Here is a 20,305-nt window from a genome sequence, read left to right on the forward strand (position 1 = left end):
GTGGGTGCCGACAGGGGCAGAGGGACCCTGAAACCCCTGTCCAGGGGACTGAGAAGGTGGACGAGACCCTGACCCCTTATCCAGGGTTGACAGGTTAAGAGATCATGAGCCCTACGTCTGGGGATGACGGCCCAGAAAGCCCGTGACAGAGTCCCAGATCGCCCCAACTCCATGTCCAGGGCTGACAAGGCTCCCAGGTCACCCTGACCCCTGTGTCCTGGGCTGATGGGGGCTCGGGCCACCTGAGCCCGTGTCCAGGGCTGGCAAAGCTCCAGGCCATCTGACCCCCGGGCCTGTGCTGATGAGGACCAGGTAACCCCGGCCCCGGGTCCTGGGCCGACCCCGCGTCCCCGGCTGACCCTCCCCGGCCCACTCACCTCTGGCGCTGCCCGTCCAGGCCGAGGCCGGCGGGCGCCTGCGTGGGGCTGAGCAGGCCCGGGGCCGCGGGGGCCCTGGCGGGAGGCTCGGGCGGCGGCGCGGGCGGCTCGCGGGCCTCGGCGGGCGGCGGCGGGGGCTTCTCTCCGCTCGGGCCCAGGCTCGGGGGCCGCCCGTCCAGGGAGATGTTGTTGAGGAAGAAGAGCGCGGCCTGGCGCCGCCGCGAGTCCCCGCGTCTCCGCAGCGCCGGGGGCGGGGCCTGCCTTAAAGGTATAGGCGGCCGCACCGCCCTCTCCGCAGGTCGCCCCTACCCCCGCCCCCGCCCCGCGCGCCAGCTATTTTATTGTTCTTTTGCAAACATCTTTCTTTCTCTCCCGGGTCCTGCCTGCGTCCGCGCTCCCGCGCCCTCCCACGCGCTGACAGACCCCGGGCGCGCGCTCCTTACCTTTCCACCACCACACCTCCCCGGGCCTCTGGGTACCCAGGAAGAGGTTTTTTGGCAGCTAGAGGAGCCGAAGTGCTGCCCGCCCGCAGGCGAAAGGGGCTTACGGAGAAGTGCCCCCAACACGTCTGAATTCGCTCCTCGGGTCAAAAAACTGTGTCCCCATGGCTTTTGCAGGGAGAAAGTAACTTTCCTAATGGAGTTTTCTCCAGTAATGGATTAGACGCCATTAAGTAGACGTTTTTCAGTGGCCCCTCAGGACTCCGGGCGGTGACAGGTGACCTCCGCGGGGAGAGGCCGGGAGCGCTTAAAAACCGAGCCCAGTGCTCCGGTGATGCGTCGCGTGAGCCGCCGCGCTCCAGCTAAGCGCCGCCGACGCCGCATTCGCCGGGCTGGTGTAGACGCGCATCCCTCAAATTGTGGACCCCACAGCGATTGGGTAGAATTTTAAAAAGGGTCAGTTTTCATCATTAGGGCGGAAAACTTCCACTTAGTTTATAAAAGCGTGCGGTACCCCAAGTTTTCCGTCAACCCCCAAAAGGGTTTCTTCCCATCCGCATCAGCGCCTGATTTAACCAGACTGCTGGTGAGGGCCGGGAGGAGAATCGGGTTGAACTTGTGTTTGCTATCTTGACCATCCTTTTAGCTTTATCGCATTTCTTTAAAGAAAAATCTGTCTTGCCCTCTCTTTATTGCTACTCCATCCTTCTTTCAAGATCAAAAGGTTTAGATCAAAGCCAAGATCAAACTCACTACTTTAAATAGAAGCAACTTTGCTATGGAGTATTTTACACAGAAGAGCTTCTTAATGGAGACATCAGAGTGGCAAACTTTATTTTATCCCTTCATTCTATATTCATAACTCGACTACTTACATTGGTGATGCACGTCTGTTTCCTAAAATAAACCACAGGTCTACTCAAACGGGGGATTCTTTCTTAGTGTTTGCGTTTCCAGGAATACAAAAAAGCCTAACTCTAGATAGTAATATAAATAGATATAGTAACCATTTTCTATCATTATTTGCCAAGTGCTATGAAATGCATACTCATTTGCTAAAGATTTTCAACACATTATCAAATCTTATATGTAATGTACAACCCTCATATACAATTTTTCTACTGTAAAGGAAATGCATAAAAATAGTTAATGCTTTGGAAATCTTGAGTGCACATATACATGGGCAGGTAATAAATTATAAACGATGAAGCGGATTATGCAGAACGGCTTAATTTTAAGTGGAAAGAGAACTTTGAACTATTCAAGCTTCCATGCTACTAATAACAGCTCCAGAATCTATGGAAATCTATCCTGGTAAGCGCTTCCTTTTACTCCCCACTAGGATTTTATTCCTTGGGAACTCACTGTCCCTAGGAACTGTGATATGAACTGTTCAATATTGATGTACTAAAGCAGTGTTCTGCTGAAATGGACCTTTCTTAAGGGTATTCTTTGTTGACTTGTCAACAAGTTTTCAACATACAGTCTTAGACAAAACAAAATCCAAAATAAATTCCAACAATCCAGTAATAGGAATAAGGATAACCATTGCAAATTAAATCTTATAGACTTCTATGAAAATACGTTGTTACAGCTGCATAGTTAGTACTTGAAGGCTTTTTTTCCCCTTAAAATTTTCATCTGATTGTAGTCTCAAGCACATACACACGTGTGTGTGCATACACACAATCGTTCTTAATTCCATAAATCTTATCAAGCCACTGGAAAGATCTTCAGAACTGAGACCTGGAAACCCTCTCTTGCTGCCATTGACACAGTCCCTTTCTTCCTAGCACCTATCTCATGAAGAACCTGGCATAAATAAGCTGAACAAAGGAAATAGCCTACCGTCACTCTGCTCTTCCAGTACTTTGTTGGGTAGAAAGCAAAAGCTGTGGTCCATTCTGTTAGAATTGCCTAATTTGTGTCCTGGTTTGTCCTCTTGCCCCACCTCCAATCCCCACTCCACACAAACCATCCTCCACAGAAAATCCAGAATGATATTTTTTCAGAGGCAATGCAAATGATATCACTTTGCTTCACTCAGAATGCTTTTCCTTCACTTCTTTGCCTACTTATCCTCTACTTCTGAGCTTAAACAAAACTTTTTCACAAAGGTCTTTCCTCACTCCTCGGTCCACATTATGTCACCCCACTATTCTTTCTAATAGCATCCTCTTTATTTCCTTTAGAATGATTATCTTTTACAGCTATTTAAAATTTTTTACTTTAAATTTAGAGACTTCACTTTTTAGAGCAGTTTTAAGTTTACAGAAAAATTGAGCAGAAAGCACAGAGTTCCCATATTGACCCCCCCACTCCTACCCCCCCGTTACTAACATCTTGCATTAGTATGGTACATTTGTTACAACTGAGCAATCAGTATTGACACATTATTATGAATTAAAGTCTAGTTTACATTAGGGCTCATTCTTTGTGTTGTACAGTTATTATAGCTATTTTTTATTAATTTATTGAATGTTTATCTTCTCAACTGGACTTTACACTCCAAGAAGAAAGAGATCCTGTCTCTTTTGTTCATCATTTTTGTGCAGTCACTGACAACACTGCCCGGCACATAGTAGCTGTTTGATAAATATGTTAAATAAGTAAATGGAAGGATAAAAAAACAAATGAATGAATATCACATGAAATTTCAAGGGGAAGGAGTCTTAAGATGAAGGTCTTCCTAATTTACTCCTGTCTGTTTCACTACTAAAATGCCTTAATTTGTAAAGAGTCTAGAACAGTGCATTTTAAAAAAAGAGAGGCCATGGGATATTAGTTCCATTGCCAGGGTAGTTCTAAAATGACTTTTAAAAAAAAATAAAAACAGAAATGAGAAAAGTTCCCAATTCCCTCACATATTAATCACTAAAATTATATTCCAAAATGGTGCTAGTCAGTGAATTTAATCTAGATTGAAAACTTAACATATTGCATGATACTGGAAAAATATTAATACTTTTTGATTGTGTTCAGCCCGACCTAAATCTCCCTTTTTTCATGGGCTGGAGGCAGACCACTTTTTTGAAAAATTGGACTTCTGTAGCCATCCGGGATGGGTATTCTAATAACTATCTTGGAGAATGTGGCAAAAGCACTTTAAAGCTATCTTTTAAAAGCACATGTTTGGCTGGGCGCGGTGGCTCACGCCTGTAATCCTAGCACTCTGGGAGGCCGAGGCGGGTGGATCCCTCAAGGTCAGGAGTTCGAGACCAGCCTGAGCAAGAGTGAGACCCCCGTCTCTACCAAAAAATAGAAAGAAATTAGCCAAACAACTAAAAAATACAAAAAATTAGCTGGGCATGGTGGCGCATGCCTGTAGTCCCAAGCTACTTGGGAGGCTGAGGCAGTAGAATCGCTTAAGCCCAGGAGTTTGAGGTTGCTGTGAGCTAGGCTAATGCCACGGCACTCACTCTAGCCAGGGCAAGAGAGTGAGACTCTGTCTCAAAAAAAAAAAAAAGCACATGTTTTCTATTTGAATTATAACTTTTAAAATGTCTCATATAGTAGAGATGCAAGTTTTGCAAGGAATTGTTCTAAGAAACTTTCTTGTCAAAGCAGTTTCTAATAGCTGAAAGAGGCTGAAGAAAATGCCATTACTTTAAAATCATTTAACCTGGGGGGAGGGGGGGCAAGGGCAACATACGTAACCTAAACATCTGTACCCCCATGATATGCTGAAATAAAAAAAAAAAAAAAAGTCCTGGGGAAAAAAAAAATCATTTAACCTGGTGATTGCAGATTACTTTTGGAGGGAAAAGCTTTTTAGTTTTCTTAGTTGAAGAGGAAATTACTCCTTTCACTGGAAAGAGATAGTGATACCAATTGTTAATATGGGTGCCTGTCCTCTTCCTGCTTCTACTTGTGAGTGAGGTGCAATACAGAGAAATGAGAAGGAGAAGCAAACCTTCCTAGTCAACTAAGACCACTGAGCAAACAAGGGGAGCTCTTTAATGATCCCAAACAGCCTCAGATGGCAAATCACATTCCTTTGAAAGGGAAAAGCATCCACTATAAGAAGCCAAAAGACTTTTGAATACCAAACGAAGTAGAGAGTTCCACAAGCATCCACTGGTTTCAGAAGTGCTCTGTTGCCAATATACATTCAGGGTGAATTTAAAAGTAGGAGTCTACACAGGTCTAGAAATAAAATCAATGTTAAATTAAGTTGCAAATATAACAAAAAAGGATTAGAAACAAAGTTATCAAATGATTATATCTTTAAATTTTGGTCTGTTGTTTTTAAATGTAACATTCCTTTATGTTACATTTTTGGTTGATTTTATAAAAATTATATAATTCGTATTATTGCCCATTTTGTCTCTGTTTGAACACCAAGTTTCTTTCTGAAGAAGATTTTGGCCCTGCCAAATGAACCTCTTAGTGGAAGTCCTTACAAAGCATAATTTTCAAAAAAGGAAATCAATCCCATGCTTGGCTTAGCTGGTTGCTGAAGCTTATGACTCTGCAGTGAATTGGCTAATAGAACTTCTTTCTCTCAGTAACCAAAACTCTGATCTCACTGTTGCTCAAAAACTTTTATAGAGTTTGACTGAGGAAACAATATTTAAAATGCTCAGTTCTTCCATTTCTTGACCCCCTCTGAGAATCTGATGAAGGCTAATGGTGCTATTAATATCAGCTCCTTAGAAAAAAATACACCTACAGCACACACACTCACCAATTTTCAAGAGGTTCCCAGATTCTCCTGATGCCCAAACTCCTCCTAGCCTCGATACTCTAAAATCCATTCTTGGAATAAGCCAGACCACCACAAAGCTGGCCCTGGACTTCGTCTCACGAGTACTCTGTGAAAGTCCTCTTATCGCATTAAGTTCTGGTAAGAAGCCATCAACCTTTATTGAGGTGCATTATAAGGAACAGCCCCATAAAATCTATCACAATGTTTACTGGAAGGATGGTTTTAGAGGATTGTTTATTACATTAGATAGTAATTTTCTGTGAGGACCCACAGGATGTATTTCTTTCTCCCTGGTATCAACATCAGGAATAGCTGGACTTAGGCAACTGGTTTATTTTCCCTCATGGACATTGCAATTTATCCCTTTTCCCTCTTCTAAAAAGCTTACAGCTCTGTGACCCCCACTTTAGCCAGGCATAGGAACTTCAGGGTGTATATACTGTATGCTAATTTAATTCCTGGCCCTGTCTTATTTTTCTACCATTATTTTCATGTTGCTTCATTTTTGTTATTTTATTTCAAACATCCTGTATTTATCAGCTTTGGAAGCTACCTCAACTCCGTTTTAGACAAGGAGGGGTATAAATAAATATTCTAGGTTTATTCTTTTCTTTCTTTAAGTTTCTTTTTCTCTTTGGGAGGGAAAAAGGGGAAGGTCTGAAAAAATTTTATTGTTCTAATATTTCTCTCCATTAAAAACATTTAGAATTATAGAAATTAGGGACCTATGATTGTACTCTACCAAGGAAAAGAACTGTTAAAAAATAAAACAAAAAATAAACATAATATTAATTATATAGTTTATATTATAGTTTATAAAATACTGTATAAACATCACACAGGACTACTATAAAAATGTTAACCAGTAAAGTATTTGATCTCTTTTGATATGAAAAGCAGAGGAAAGGGGCTTAGATTGCAGGAAGAGGAATGTAAATTAGACATATGGACGGGTTATTCACTTAACACACTGAATGCCCACTGTAAAACAGAGCACTAGATTTTACGAACACAAAGATTAGTAAGACACCATCCTTGTCATCTGGAAACTCATGTGACAAGGCAATAATACAACATAGTCTAAGGAGCACACGGACAGCTTGTCTAGGTTTAATTCATATTAACTGTGTGACCTCTCTAAGCCTCCTTTCTCATAGGGATGTGAAGATCAAATGACATATGTAATCTGCTTAGAACAGGAAGCAGTTGTTATTTATTAAGTCCTAGACTATTAGAATTAAGAAGCAATATGACATTACCAGAAGCTGGAGGGACAAGACTTTAAGACATAAAAAAGTACTAAAGCATCACATGCAGCAGAGACCCCAGAACCTTAGCTTCACGGAGATGTGAATCCGAGAGTGGGACCCAGGCATCAGTCATTTTTAAAGCCTCCTCCCCACCTTGGGGATTCCAATGTGCAGCCAGCATTGAGAACTACTAGTTTAGATCACTTTAATGATGTCCTGTCTATAGTAGGTTACTATGAAAAAATTCCAGAGGTCTGGGAGACATCTAAATTTCAAGGTCAATGCCACAGGGGACCGCTACTTACTATGCTCTATTACAGTAAGTCCATTTGGGCAGATGGCAGACACAGGGCTGGATGCAGTGCAGGACAGGCTGTCCAGCTGAGCTGGGTAGCATTTCCTGCAGCTTACACTAACCGATAAACTTTTGGGTAAGACAAGTAAAGCACACACACACAAAAAACTAAAAAGAAGTGGAAGATTTCAACATTCTACCCATAAAGGAGGCAAGAATGAATAGATGTTTGGCTTTTTAGAGTTTTTTCTAAAGCTAATATAATTCTAGATCCTGAGTGAAAAGAGCATAGGTTCTTGCCTTCAGGGAACCTGGCTTTAGTGCTGACCTGCCCTGCTGTAAACACGAACACGGTATTTCCAACTTATCACCTGCAGATGATATTCTCATATGCCGATGGCTGCCACCCGTTCCCTTGAAATAAACATTTTCATTTGGAAGACTGTTGGCCAGAGGTAGGGGACAGCATGTACCAATGGAAAAGACCCTTTGCTGAGTGTAAGAGGTACTGTTCCATTCAGGAAGCCAACCCATGCTGACTTCCCTGAGTCTTGGGCACTGTGCTTTAGCCAAATGGGCTCCCTTATTTAGAAAACAAACACACACGTACATTGATGCTATAGGAAAATTATTCTGGTAAAGTGCCTTACCAAAAGGTATTAGTTACTAATTAATTGAAAACACAAACATATCTTATGTTGATATTTCACTAGCTTGAAAAGCAAACACCCATGTCCAGGTATCTTCCCAGTATTTTCTAAGCTGGAGTGGGTGTGGTATCCACAAGTGTGTGCATACGGACACGTCAGTGCTCCACAGTGCTTTTGAAGGAAGGGATGCATGGGGCGTGTGGGGCCCTGGCAGGTCTATTTTTAAAAACCTTGGCACTCAGACTGGGCTGCCTGTTATCTGGCCTCCAAAAGGAACGCAGTGAAGTCACAATTTGCAAACCAGAGGAATGGGCCTGAATCATCCACCATCTATTAAGAGGTAAAATCATACACAAACACACAAACACACACACACACACACACACACACACACACACACACATACAGAGTAAGGAAAGTAAAATCTACCACATTTGGGGAGTGGAGTGGCTGTCCCAAATATAAATAATATATGAGAGAAAACTCTTTTCCAGAATGGTTTTTCACCAAACATTTAGCTCCATACAAGGAGTGTTCCAGAAAAACAATGGGAAGGGCCAGAATTAATTGGCTGCTAATCTCTTTACTTTTCATAGGATGTTTTCTCCAGCAGTGGATTAAATCAATGTTGAATGCTACACAGACCCAGCGGTATCCATATTTGGAAAGCCCTAGCTCATGTCTCTCTCTCTGAAAAAAGGACCTGTCCTCCCTCCTCTGCCTGCTTCCACCCCCTGCATGTGTAGGTGGGAGAGTGGGAGCTGGGGAATGTGAACTTGATCCAGCATTGATCAGCCAAGCAGCAAACTCTCATTGTTCTTCAGATACCAAACATAACTTCTTTCTACTAGGGATAAATCCAGCCATTCTGTACATAACACAGCTTTTGTACTCACCAGTATGATAGTTGGGAAAGAACCACAAAGAACATTAGAGCTTTATTAGACTTATCATAAATACCTCTTAATATGTTGGATTTAAGAATTTACCCAGTTCATTTAAGTTCATATTAATGTTAGATATGTTAGAATCTATTGAATCTAACTATATTCTAGTCATTTCTGACTGCTTTTGTAAGTACAGATTTCAATTTACTGTGCAAATATTACGGTCTGTTTTATCTTTGCCTTCTCAGTGAGCATTTCTTATTTTCGCTGCCTTGCTCTCTGAGGTTCAAGGACATTGGAAATCATGCCAACGTACAATCAAATATGCTGTTGCTGTTTTTAAGTGCCATTCCATGATGTGGCTTAACTGTCTCGGTACAGAGCCATGGTGTGATGGGAAATACAGTTGAGAACTTAGACCTACGTACCCTCTGTCCTTGCCACTGAGAAGCTATGTGGCCTTGGGCATGCATGTCATACAACGTGAGCCTGTGAAATGGACACAATGCTGTGGTGAGGAGGAAATGAGATGGGGCATGCAGCAAGAGGCACAAAGTAGACCAGTAAATGCCAATTCCCTTGCTGTTTCCCCTCAGAAACAAAAGCCTGTCTAGTATTTTGAACCTAAGTTCACTTTCAAAGATATCAAAATAACCAAGTTTTGACATTGAAATAAAAAGACCAATCTGACAACCACACAGACCTGGTGCCTTAGATGGAGTCTGCAAAACTATGGCACATCTGAACCACTGCAAAGAAGTACCTGTCCCTTGCAATGGCAACTAGTAGACATGAGAAAGCAAGTTCTCTTTCTTGTATTCCCAATAATTACTACACATTTAAAATCAGTGCAATAATTAAGAATGTGGGCTTAGACAGATTTGGTTTTCAGTTTCCTCATCTATAAAATGGGTATAATAATAATGTCTATCTTAAAGATTGTGACTGGGAGAAGTAAACAGCTATTAAGTGTAATGCACTTAGTATAGAGCCTTTTTTTCAACCTGGGTGTTCTAAATGTAAAATAGGATACTCCAGGTTACTGGGGGAAGGAGGAGAGGGAAGGATTAAGTTTAAAAATACAATTCTGTAGAGAATTAAACAATCTATATATTCTTTGATTTACCCATTTGCAGCTTAATTGACTAGAAGTATTTATGCAAAACCCAGGCAGATGTCTCTCAATTACAAAATCAATGACAGTGACTCGGAAATACAATTTGAGGAGGAACAACCAGAGAGAATGCTGGAGCAGATGACTTTGTAATAAATACAATCAGGAAGAGTCTTAAAGGGAAGTGTATCTTTGCTTGGCCACGTAGAATATGAAAAGTGACAGCATGCACAACTGAGGAAAAAGGGAGAGAAGAAAAAGAGGAAATGAGATGAAGCACTTGGAAAAAAGGCAAGAGAAGCTGCCTGACATGGGAGGTGACTTCTCCATCCAGGGAAATAGACCCCGGGGATAAAGGAGTTATCTCCAGCCGAATCCCATTATCACTTGCTGCCCTGGAGTCTTAGTCCCAGATTCTGATGTATTGACTTTGGCCTCCCTTCTATGCATTTTCATGCCAATAAAGTTGCTGAAATTAAAGAAGAATTGAATTGTGAAGCTTTTTGGCATAAATAATGTCATATTGTAAAGTCGGAGCTAATAACAACCAGGATGCCCTTAACACACTTAAGGAAAACCATCTGATATATGTATCCCTCAATGTGGTTTGAAATTTCCCTCGGCCTACAAAGGAAAATATTTTTAGCATGTAGCACACTTTGTAACAGACATATAAATGCACTGAAAATATAATTTTAGGAAAGCATCTGGGTTTAATCACTTCAACCCCAAATAGGTTCTACTTTCTCAATATAAAAAAACACTGCAACATTTTGCTATAAAATATGCAGCAATCACTGTAGCAATTTCTCATAAACATTATTACTGGTTATGTTTGTTTTTATTTTTTTAAGCAGCAAATATTCTAATGATTTAAATATAAAGCAGCATAAAAAATGAGATGCTTTTTCTGGAATATTTGGCCCTAGTGTCTTCCTCTCCTTCAAAAGGCAACTTGGAACTCACTGGACTTTTTGTTCGTGTTTATTTAGGCAACAGACATAAACAAATCTTATTTTTATATCTCAAAATATATCTTAGAAATAATAGTTGTCACTGTCCGAGGTAAAACGGACTTCAGTTGTCATTGATCTGCAGGAACCTCAAGACTAACAAGCCTGGCAAATTTTTCTTTTTTTTACCTCCTGGTCAAACAGGTTAATATCTGTGGATAATTGATTTGAACTAGAAGCAAATGCCTATTCTTCAGTGGTCAGCCAGTGTAAATGCTCTTGTAGATTGATTATTACTTAAGTTTTCTCCCAATAATCTCTTAAATAGTAATTTTCCAGTGGGAGAGAAAAGAAATGCACAAATAGGATTTCTTGATAGTGTAAGTTTGCAAAACATCACAGGAGATGAAGCGTATAAAAACTCTCCCAATACCAATCCACACTAAGGACAACTTCTAAATCTGAGGGCAATTCAACAGATTCCAAGGACAGAAAGAAAGACACTTAGACAAAAGGAAATCTCAATTTCTCTCCTCTCAGAGGCGAGCAGTTACACCCGGAGAGCAGGACTCAGAGCGGTCCCCAGGCACAGCATGTACTGCAGGAGGCCCATAGAGTCTCTGGCCTTCACCCAACCAGCTCCCTTCGTTTCTAAAAGAAGCAATGAAGTCTCAGAGAAGGTAAGTGGCTTGCCCAGTGCTACATAGCTTGGTGGTGATAGAGCTGACTCCAAAGCTGTACTTAATGTATTAATCGCCTTCTTCATCCAATGTAGGATTAACCATGCTAAACAAAACATCATGATGAAGTGCTCTGTGAAAACATCAATTTGGATATAGCACAATTGACTTTTCCTCCTCCATCCAGCCTTCGTTCTCATTCACTAGCCTCAAAATAATGTTGCCTTGCATTTTATGCATCAAATAGTTTGCAGCCCACTTACAGTGTGATGGTGGTGGTTCTAACTAGACAGGATCAGAAGCAGAAAATACTGAGGTCACAAAGGCCCAAGCCAGAGGACTGACCTGGAAGGATGGGGCCTTCTGCTGAAGGATCTGAGCAGACCTGTTATTGAGCACCAAGAACAGACAACACTCAGACGTGTGTAAGAAGAAAGGTGCCCTTTTTAAAACACACATTTGTATTGGGCAGTTTGACAATCATTGTCTGTTGCCCCGACCTGTGACACACTTGTTGACTGGCCACCACCTGGCTGTGCTCCCTGACACTCTCCTGCTCTAGGTCACCATAGGGGACAATCCAGGGCAAAAAACTGGGAGTCTAGTTAGAAGTTTCCTTTTGAAAGCAAAAAAGAGGATATGAGAAACATCCTTTAAATGCTTTAGAAGGTACATAAAGACATTTTTTGTTTGACCATTTGCTTTTTCCCATTTGTTTGTTTTGGTGGCCTGGTATTCATTATCTAATTTAGTTTCCATCTCAAGGGAGAAATGGCTGTATCTTTCCAAAAGCAAAGACAGACTAGTCTCTACACATACTCACATTCACTCACATCAAAATTATACCAGGTCTTTGATACAACAAAGCCCAGTTTTTCCTATGCAAAATATTCAGTCCACATACTATCATTTAGAAATATCCAGTGAAAGAGGGGCATGTATAACCATGACACATATCTAGGAAAAGCCCTGAAAAGTGAGGTCCACATTCTGCACACCCATGAAAGAACAGGAACAAACAGTTTCAGGAAAAAGAGCAGTCATTAATTAAATTAGAAATCATCACCTCTCAGGGCTCTCTGCTGTATTCCTTTATTATGTATTTACAAGACGCTGTGAAAACTAAGGCAATGTTGGGACCAAGCTAAGGTGGATTAAGAACAACACTGTTAAAAAAAATACAAAATTGCCTTAGTGTCATGGCTGAGGACTGGGAGTCCTGGATTTGAGCCCCAGCTCTGCCACTAACTAGAGCCACAAGATTGGGCATATGACCACATCTCTCCTGGGGCTCAGCTTCTCCACAATGAGAAGAAGATACACTGTTCTTGAAGATTAATTGCTATCCTATGATTCTACAGCAGACTGAAAGTCGTGCAATACCAGAAAAAACTATTTCCAAGAACAGTTCTTAAAAAGCAGAACCATGAAGCAACAGAGCCCACACCCAAGAGATATTATTCTATGCAGATATTAAATAGATACCTATTTGGTACCACAAAATGGCTTTCACAAGTGAGAAGGGAAAATACGTCCTGTATTCTAAAAGTAGCCATGTGTTCCAAATGGCTTTCCTCATCAGCAGGGTGCTCTGGTGGTAAGAACTGGTACAAGTCGCTGTGACCGTTGTGGAGGGCCACAGTGGCAGCTGCTGACCCAAAGGCCCTGGATGCTGATCTGAATTGCCATCGGGACGTGCAATGATGCTGTGCGATGTCAAACAGCCAAGGAGTCGTGCATGTGTGTGCACCCACGTGTACAACTCACTGAATGGCTGCTTCTCAGGGCTTCACCCTCCAGGTGTGGGATGACCACAGTGCAAATATAAAATAATCTGTGTCTGATGAAGAGTCTACCAGAGTATGTCTTCAGCGCAATAAAGGAGAGAATAGGGCAGTTCTTCTTAAAAAGAAGAATCAGATGCTTTTCTACTGACATAAGGTTTATATTCTCAAGCTGATATCTTTGTCCTAATTCTTTGAGTTTACATTACTTCTTTCTAAAGAGCTCTCTCTATAAAATAAAGCACCATTACAATGAAATCCTATTAAATGGCATTGCTCATTATGAGGGATGCTATAGACCTTCCTTAAGTGAATCTCTCTGGGGGCTCATAATACTTAAAAGTCTGAAAAATAGGTAAAGCCTATATGTCTGAATATTGCCCACCAGATTTTACACCTTGAGGACAATCACACTGGCTCCCTTGCACAATGAACTGGCCAACTTGTGACTGAATTAGCGGCTGAGTCTCCTGCCTCCAAGCATATCGTTTTCCTATAGACCCAGCTGAACATGGCAGATACAGGAAGTCAACCTTGATGGTTTCTCCCAGGTCTCAAACTCTGGGAAAAGGCCTCCTGTGCACTTGTGGAACACTGGTCGGTTTGCAGATGCTCCCAGAGACCATGAGCCCATGGGCAGGGCCTGTGCCCTTTCGGCTTTGTATGCCCACTGTCTAGCACAACGCTTGGCATCTTGCTTGAACAAATAAGCTAAACCACAAAGCCAAATATTTGGGTTACTCAGGAAGAGTATAAAATTGAAGGATTCTAAGGGTTTAGATTGAACTTTGAAAAGAAACTTCTTTTGATAGAATATATCCAGAATATGACATAATTATAGATTATATCAACCAGTCCCAGCCCTGCCTATGCAGATTCTGACTCAGTGGGTGTGGGGCGAGTCTGGGATCTGTAGTTTTAAACAGCCTCCTGGACGATTCTGATGACCAGGTCTCCCTGAGGGCCTCTAATCCAAGCCTGCAGAGCTGTACTTCCAGCAAGAACCCAACCTTATCTCTTTATTAAAACCCACATGTGCACAGGCCACTACCAATCGTCTCCATCAGCTGCACTGAGCTAAACAGTCTTTTCAAAGCCAGTGACTTCTGCCTCCTTTTCCTTCTGGTTCAAAAGGCAGGACAGGTTTATCCTTACTCCATCAAGCAAATATAGATTTCTCTCTATGTTGTCACACTCCGAATGTGTCTGTGTCCACTTGGGCCAGTTCAGAATTTTTTTTGTTTCAAGGAAAAAGTTCTCAAATGGTCTTTATCCCAACTGAGAAAGCCATCCTCATATGTCTTCCCCTGAGCTCTCTTTTAAAATGTATGTATAGGCTGGGTGCAGTGGCTCATATCTACAATCCTAGCACTCTGGGAGGGTGAGGCGGGAGGATCGCTTGAGCTCAGGAGTTTGAAATCAGCCTGAGCAAGAGTGAGACCCCCCATCTCTACTGAAAAATAGGAAAATTAGCTGGGTGTCGTGGTGCATACCTGTAGTCCCAGCTACCCAGGAGGCTGAGGCAGGAGGATCGCTTGAGCTCGGGAGTTTGAGGTTGCAGTGAGCTAAGATGACACCCCTGCACTCTACCCAGGGTGACAGAGTGAGACTCTGTCTCTAAATAAATAAATAAATAAATGTGTGTCCAATATGAGATCCTGAAGGACACAGGCCTCAGCCTTCCTGGTCAGCTTCCCACTGTCCTCCCCCATCATTAGCAGGATTTGGGCACATCATTTGCATTACACTAATTGGTGCTTATGTCATGTGGCTTCATTTGCAGGCACCTGCTGATATAGATGTTCCTCAGCTCACTGCACATGCTCTCTGGACAGACACCATTGGCTATCCAGACATTTAATGCTGTTTTTAAAAAGTACCCACGTAAATGAATAGCTTCTGAACACGAAAGTTCAGAGTTGAAAACCAAGGAGCAAAAGTCAGTCTAGCTTCCTTTCACTCCACTAGACTACCTCATCCCTGCGCACAGGGGAAAGGTGTGGCCTTTCCCCCAGTGAGCTGTCTTTCCACCGGAGCATCCTGTCACTCCTTCCACAAGCCCTTCGTGGCTCCTGAGTTTTATGGGAGCTGTCTAGCATCACACTCAAGTTCCTGTGGGATCTGGCTGGGTCCTGCTGTATGTATCCATTCCCTTTGCAGATCCTGATCTCCATGCAAAACAAGCATCAACAAACGTCTTCCTAACAAGGGAAACAGAAAGGGAAAAGATCACGACTCCAAACCATGAGCAAAACACATTCTTCCGGTGTACTTCGTCACTATTTAAAAAATGTGGGCCAGGCGCGGTGGCTCATGCCTGTAATCCTAGTACTCTGGGAGGCCGAGGCGGGAGGATTGCTTGAGCTCAGGAGTTCGAGACCAGCCTGAGCAAGAGCGAGACCCTGTCTCTACTATAAATAGGAAGAAGTTAGCCAAACAATTAAAAATAGAAAAAATTAGCCGGGCACGGTGGTGCGTGCCTGTAGTCCCAGCTACACAGGAGGCTGAGGCAGGAGGATTGCTTGAGCCCAGGAGTTTGAGGTTGCTGTGAGCTAGGCTGATGCCACGGCACTCTAGCCCAGGCAACAGAGTGAGATTCTGTCTCAAAAAAAAAAAATGTGTTCATCCTTCTATTATTCAGGAGCAGAACAGCCTTGGTCAGGGTGATGCAGGGGCCAGGGATTGGGAGGGACCTGAGAGTAGGAGGAGGCTGAATGGGAGGAGTTCTTGCCCCTCCTCCCCCCATGCCCCACACTGGGCCAGGGAAGCTACCTCCATTTGGCTGGGAGACTGGGCACCACCCGCTGAGCCTTTAGCATGGTTCTGACTACTTAATCAGCCCCCATCACTGAGATTGACTCTGCTGATGCTGCTCAAACATGCATGCTGAGCCTTCCACCAGCACACCTTGGTTATGTTGCTCTTGCCCCCCATAAAGGCCTTCTCCCCAATTTCCACCTGTCTGCACCCTACCTGTCCCTCAAGACTGGCTTCAAATGGTACCTCGACCCTCTCTGCTTCCACAGAAGGAAATGGCCTCTTTCTTCTAAACTCTAAAAATTAGTTTTTCACTACTTATTGCTTTCTGCCTTAAGCCAGTTGTTTATGTATTGATTTTTCCTACTGAATTGTAAAGTATCTTGAGGGCAAAGCCTGTATTTCTGTCATCTTTGAATCACCCACAGTTCCTCATAAAGAGTAGGTGTGTGAGCTAGACTCATGGCAAGAAGGGATGGAAGGCACTGGGCTTAGAGGTCTGATTTCGGATCCTGGAAGAAGCTGCCGATTGCAAATACCATCCATCTGGTCTGGATGCTTGACAGTTCTGTAGAAGCTAAGCGCTGACACTTACAAAGGATATCTTTCAGGGAGAGGAAACACTTTTAACTCTTACTATTCACTTGGAGTCTAGAGTACTGTGAATGAGATTCAAATTCTTTCTGGAAATCAGATTTTGAAAAAGAGAGGAAAGAAGGAAAGACAGAGTTTTCATTTGGGGAGCACCAAAGGGAAGTGTTTTCTATTTCCTGGCGGTGCCTTGTGCTGTGAAGAGGTTACTATATTTGGATAGTATCAAATCAGATGCCCTTGATAACATGCAACACGCAGCACAGACCTTCAGCTACCTGCTACTCTCTGAGAGAATAGATCCTTCCCACATTTATTTCTCTCTCATACGACCAGACGTGACTTTTAATTTTTGTGAACTAGATACCTTTGGGACCAAAAAATATACCCAAAGTATATTTCATCCTTTATAAATAAAATAAATAGGGGAATAAAATACAGTGAGGTTGGCTTGAGTGATATTTATTGGCCATTTTGAAGGGATTCACCAGACATGTGGAACTAGTCAGAGAAGTACTGAGAATAAACTTTGGTATAGCTGCATAGTGTCCCACCAAAATTCATATGTTGAAGTCCTAATCCCCAATATCTCAGAATGTGACTTTAGTGGAGACAGGGCCTGTAAAGAGATGATTAAGGTAAAATGAGGTCGTATGGCTGAGCCCTCATCCGATACAACTGGTGTCCTTATAAAAAGAGAAGGTGAGGACAGAGACATGCATGCACACAAAGGAAAGACCCTGGGGAAAGGACACGTGCGGTGAGGACACAGTGAAAAGGCAGCCACCTTCAAGCCAAGGAGAGAGGCCTCAGGAGAAACCAAACCTGCCTACCCTTTGATCTGGGACTTCTAGCCTCCAGAACTGTGAGAAATAAATCTCTGTTGTTTAATCCACCCCGCCCATGGTACTTAGTTAATTCCTATAAGCACTAAACCACAGATGCCAAAAATAAAGGAAATTAGGATTAAAATGAAAATAATTTAATAAACTCTCTCCCTGTCTCTTGTGACTCTGCTGAGTGGTGTAGCAATTTGAAGAGCTGGTGGAAAGGGCCAGGCACTTCGATGAACCGAAAGTGACTGTGATGACTCATAGACATTTTGGGTGCTGCCCCAAGTGAGAACCTATTCAATGTGTCTTTAAGGATCCTTGACAAGAAGTTTAGTCACTTAGAAAATGTGAGTTGAACTACTGGCAAAAATGACAGCAAAATTATTAGGAGCTCAAAAAGTGTACCACATTATTATTGATATAAAAGCACCAAAGATCTCATAGTACATATAATTTGAAAAATATATTTTCTCTAGAATTTTCAAAATAACCATTCTCGGTTTTCTTGACTGACCATTAAATGCAGAATTCTTATAGATACCACTGAGATAGAGTATCCTAATGGGCCTTAAAATTATGTTGATAATGTTACATAATATGTGACTATAAGAAGCCTACAAGTTATTTCCCTAAGAAACCAGCTGGTTTTCTCTGTGCTAAAAGCACACTGTGGCTACAATGACATAAAGCCTCTTGTATTATATCTTATCAAGTTTCCTCAATTTGGTGATTACAGCATTTTCCCTACAAGACTTAAGTTTTCTATCATTTGCTTGTGTGGCCTTTGGCAACTTGCAGGTGTTTGCTCGGAAAGAAGTGGCACTTTCCCAAGATGACAAAATAACCTGCTGTTCTAAAAATTCTGGGATTCAGGAGCAAGTCAGGCAACGCGTGATGACTTCTGCCTATTTCCGGGATGTATTACGCAGCCGACCTGCCACTGCGGCTGATGGTTTTGCCTGTTAACAGTTGCTGAGCACGTCCACCAAAGAGGGGATGGAGGCACAGAAAAGCTGAGATTCACCTGAGGCGGTGTGCCTACATTCATAGCTCAGGAAACAGGTCTACTGAAGTAGAAACTGAGAGCTGATGCAAGGTGAGTAATCAGTTCATGTCCTCTGAATGCCTACTGTGAACCCAGCACTCCCACCCTCTACCTGTGGATGCGATCGTCTGTGCTGCCACAGAGAACTGAAGGGTGTCTACAGATTAGCCAGCTTTATCTTTACCCACATGTCTGACAAAAATACAGAGGATTTCAATCATATCTATTCTGTGGGTGATTTTAAGGCATTACGCACTCAGATTTTAATTCAACTAATAGCTTTAGAGCATCTCTGTTCATTAGGAATATATGCAAGCTACATGTCACTTAAAATTTTCCAGATGCCACATTTAAAAAGCAAGAAGTAGCAGGTAAGATTATTATTATTATTATTTTTTTTTGAGATAGAGTCTCACCCTGTCACCCTGGGTAGAGTGCAGTGGTGTCATCATAGTTCACTGCAACCTCAAACTCCTAGGTTCAAGTGATCCTCCTGCCTCAGCCTCCCAAGTAGCTGTGACTACAAGTGCCCACCACCATGTGTGGCTAATTTTTCTATTTTAGTAAAGACAGGGTCTCACTCTTCCTCAGGCTGGTCTCAAACTCCTGACCTCAAGCAATCCTCTCGCCTCAGCCTCCCAAATAGCTGGGACTATAGGTTTGTGCCACCATACCTGGCTAGATTAATTTTGATAATATATTTTATCGGTAATATATACATTGAGTTGCAATGTATGCAGAATATTATCATTTCAACATGTAACCAATATTAAGAAAAATTAATGAAATATTTACCTTCATTTTTATACTAAGTCTTCTAAATCTGATGTGTTTTCACAGTCCATCACGATTTGGGCACTAACTTTTAATCCGAAAGGCTTGATCTGTATTTATATTTCATAAAATTTATAGTTGAAAAAGTAGATTCATTCACGTACCCAAGTTGTTCCAGACAATAACTAACTTATGAGATTTTAAATTTAATTGAGATTAAAAATTCAGCTCCTCAGGTGCACTAGATATATTTCGGGTGCTAAGAACCACATGTGGCTACTGTATGGGACGGTAAGCCACTGAGCATCTACTATGTGAAAGGCCCAGAACAAATGAGCGTCACAACAGGTACTGCAAGGATAAGTCAGGCATAACCCTCGTTTCTGAGGGTGGGAGATAGGGGATGGTATGAACTACAGAAAGGAAAGCATTCCAAGGAGAGAAAGGGGCACGTGCAAAGGAAGACGGCTGGTAAAGCTCACAAATATCTGTAGACTGGCAGTTATGGTTGGGCATATCCCCAGAATGGTAGGAAATAAGGTTAAAAAGGGTAGCCTCACTCGGCACTGCTGATAGCCTCAAATGTCAAGCCAGGGAGTTTGCCCTAAATACATTGTCAATGGGGAAAGAGTTTCTAGTGAGAAGAATGGATCTGAGCTGTGTCTTGGGAAGATTCACTTGGCCTTGATGTGAATGATGGATGGAAAGGGGACGAGCCTGGCAGCTAAAAGACCAATTAGCTACTGCACTAGCAAAATATAATTTTAAAAATGGTGGAGGTGCTAGGAAGGAAAGAAAATCAGAAATTTAATAAATGTGTATGTAAGGATCTCGCATTTGGCAATGCAGAGAGGAAATCAAAGAAAGGCAGGAGCATACTAAAATAAGGAGTATAGAAAAAAGGGTGGATGGAGAAAAGTTACTTCTAGTGTATTTGCATATAAATGTTTTAAAAGAAGATTGGAATATATGTGCATATGGGATAGAGGGGGACCTTTGGGCGGACATGAGAAGAAATCAAAATCTATTTCTAGAGCTGCCAAATTATCAGAATGTACAACTTGCTGAGAAACAATGTACACTATACTGGTCCTACAGTGGACAGGCTGAAGAAATTCAATTATGGAACTATTCATTAGGAAGCGACGCAGCTGTTAAAAATTATTG

General features: G+C 42.2%; 1 protein-coding gene across 1 annotated transcript in view; it reads right to left on the reverse strand.

Moving 5' to 3' along the window:
* The window catches only part of LOC105806846 (chromosome unknown open reading frame, human C9orf3), a 311,159-nt gene that overhangs the window by 85,581 nt on the left and 205,273 nt on the right, over nt 1–20,305 (reverse strand). The gene's annotated exons all lie outside the window — the stretch shown is intronic.

This window comes from Propithecus coquereli, unplaced genomic scaffold, assembly GCF_000956105.1.
Source record: "Propithecus coquereli isolate 6110/MARCELLA unplaced genomic scaffold, Pcoq_1.0 Scaffold147, whole genome shotgun sequence".
Taxonomy (NCBI): Eukaryota; Metazoa; Chordata; class Mammalia; order Primates; family Indriidae; genus Propithecus; species Propithecus coquereli.